Source organism: Macrotis lagotis, chromosome 5 (genome assembly GCF_037893015.1).
Source record: "Macrotis lagotis isolate mMagLag1 chromosome 5, bilby.v1.9.chrom.fasta, whole genome shotgun sequence".
Taxonomy (NCBI): domain Eukaryota; kingdom Metazoa; phylum Chordata; class Mammalia; order Peramelemorphia; family Peramelidae; genus Macrotis; species Macrotis lagotis.
The window spans coordinates 89,194,304-89,196,655 of NC_133662.1; the positions used below are offsets into that span (position 1 = coordinate 89,194,304).

The 2,352-nt window shown below is 43.6% G+C and overlaps 1 pseudogene; it reads left to right on the top strand.

Moving 5' to 3' along the window:
- The first annotated feature begins 1,444 nt into the window (after positions 1–1,444).
- Positions 1,445–1,935, top strand: LOC141489795 (POU domain, class 5, transcription factor 1 pseudogene; annotated as a pseudogene).
- Positions 1,936–2,352: the final 417 nt, after the last annotated feature.

Consider the following 2,352-nt stretch of genomic DNA (forward strand, 5'->3'; position numbering starts at 1 on the left):
ATTTTGTTGGAATGCTCTCCATATAAAAAATGAAAGTATTAGAAATCAATTTAGAAGAATAGGGAAATGGAAGGTATAAAAGAAAAAAAATATTGCACAAAAATGTAGCATTCAAGGAATAGCTTTTATAGTAGAGGAAATATGAGGTGGTGGTAGCAGGCAATACTTAAACTTCACTCTCATCAGAATTGCTTCATAGAGAGAGCAATTTTGTATACACAGAGTGGGGTTTAAAAATCTATCTTACCATATAGGATAATAGGAGGGAACAGTGATGAGATTGAAGGGGGACTGATATTAAGAGGAAACAATATATACTTTTGAGGAGGGAACAGATTAAAAAAGAGAAAAGAAGAAATGGAAGAAATTAGGATAGAGAGTAATACATAATCATAAATGAAAATTAGAATGAGTTAAACTAAACTATAAATTTGAAGCATGAATAAAGAAGAAGAATCCACTAATATCTTGTTTATAAAAACGCAGTTGAAGCAGAAAGACAGAGTTAAAGAGATGAACTAAAATCTATAATACTTCAGCTGAAGTAAATAAGGCAAAGGTAGCCATCATAATCTCCTAAAATGCAAGAGTGAAAATAGACCTAACTAAAAAAGATAATCAGGAAAACTATAATTAGTTAAAAGTTACCTATAGTGAAATAAAATTTTGAAAATTTGCAGGATTTTTTTCTGTTAAATAGGGAAATTTGTCAAATTTATAAAAATAAGATACATTCCCCAATTGATGAATGGCAAAAGATTATGAAGAGGAAGTTTTTCATTAAAAAAAAAATCCACAAGTTACGCTTGATTAGAGAAAGGCAAAATGAAACAGCTTTAAGATATCTCACATCTATCGAAAATGTTAAGGTCCTTAAATCCCCGGGTCGGGGGACCCCGGCTTCCTCACAGCCGGACACCCGGCTCCTGAATATTTCTCGCCACCCCCAGGTGGTGGCGGGGCCGGAGGGTCAGAGCCTACTTGGAATTGGCCGGGCTTCCAAGGCCCACCCGGAGGGACTGGAACCGGACCGGGGCCCGGCGGTGGGGAATGGCCCCGTGCCATTTGTACGAAATGTGGGGAGGGGGTGTCTACTGTGAGCCTCAGCCCAACCTGGGAGCGATGGTTCCACCTGCCCAGGAGATCGCTGCCGCCGACGGCGACTCCGGAGCTCGGGTTGAGAGCCTTTCCGAGGGCAGCCCCCGGAGCCCCGCGCCGCTGCCCGGGTCTCCAAGACTGAGCCCGCGGAGAGTGGAGACGAGCAGCCACAGGAGACCCTTCCCCAGAGCCACTGGAGCAGTTTGTCAAGGAACTAAAGCGAAAGAGGATCACTCTGGGTTATACCCAGGCTGATGTGGGCATCGCCTTGGGGGCACTCTTTGGGAAGGTTTTTAGCCAGACCACCCTCTGTCGCTTTGAGGCCCTACAACTTAGCTTCAAGAACATGTGTCAGCTCCGACCTCTGCTACAGAAGTGGCTAGAAGCAGCTGAGGACAAGGACCACCTTCAGGAGATGTGCAAGGCTGAGACAGTCCTTCAACAAGCCAGAAAGAGGAAGCACAAGCATTGAGAATGGAGTTCGGGGAAGCCTGGAGAACATGTTTCTCCAGTGTCCCAAACCCACACTTCAGCAGATTAGCAATATCGCTGAGCAGCTGGGCCTTGACAAAGATGTTGTCCGGGTTTGGTTTTGTAACCGGCACCAGAAGGGCAAGCAAAGCAAGTGGCAATTCACCCCGAGAGGATATTGAGGCAAGTGGCTCCTTCCCTGGGGGACCTATGGCTTTTCCCCTACCTCCAGGCCCTCCTTTCAGTCATCCCAGCTATGGGGCCCCTCATTTCTCTACTCTTTATTCCCCAGCTCCTTTCACAGAGGGGGATACATTTTCCCCTCTCCCTGTTACCCCTCTGGGCTCTAACATGCATTCAAGCTGAATGTCTAGTCCATCCTTGGACAGAGAAGGTGAGAGAATAGAGATGAGGAACCCAACAAAATATTATGAGGTCTGGAAGTTGGTCAATTAAGTTCTCTAAATCCTGGGAGTATTTAGGAACAGGGAAGAATGAGATCAATATTTCAGAGATTCATAAACAGATTTTTGAGGGGGAATGGGTGGGGGGAAGTTGGAAAATTTGTTTATTAGTTCTACATCTCTTTTGTGTCCCAACTCTTAAATACAACAATCTTAAGCAACTCATATTGAATCAAAGCCCTTCAAGTATTTAAAGACCTCTATTGGGTCCTCCCCTCTGACCCCTCCAAATTAAACATTTGCTTCTACCATTCAATATAAAATAGTTAATATTTTATGTGGTATTTTAATGTTTGCAAAGAACTTTTCAATTTATCTT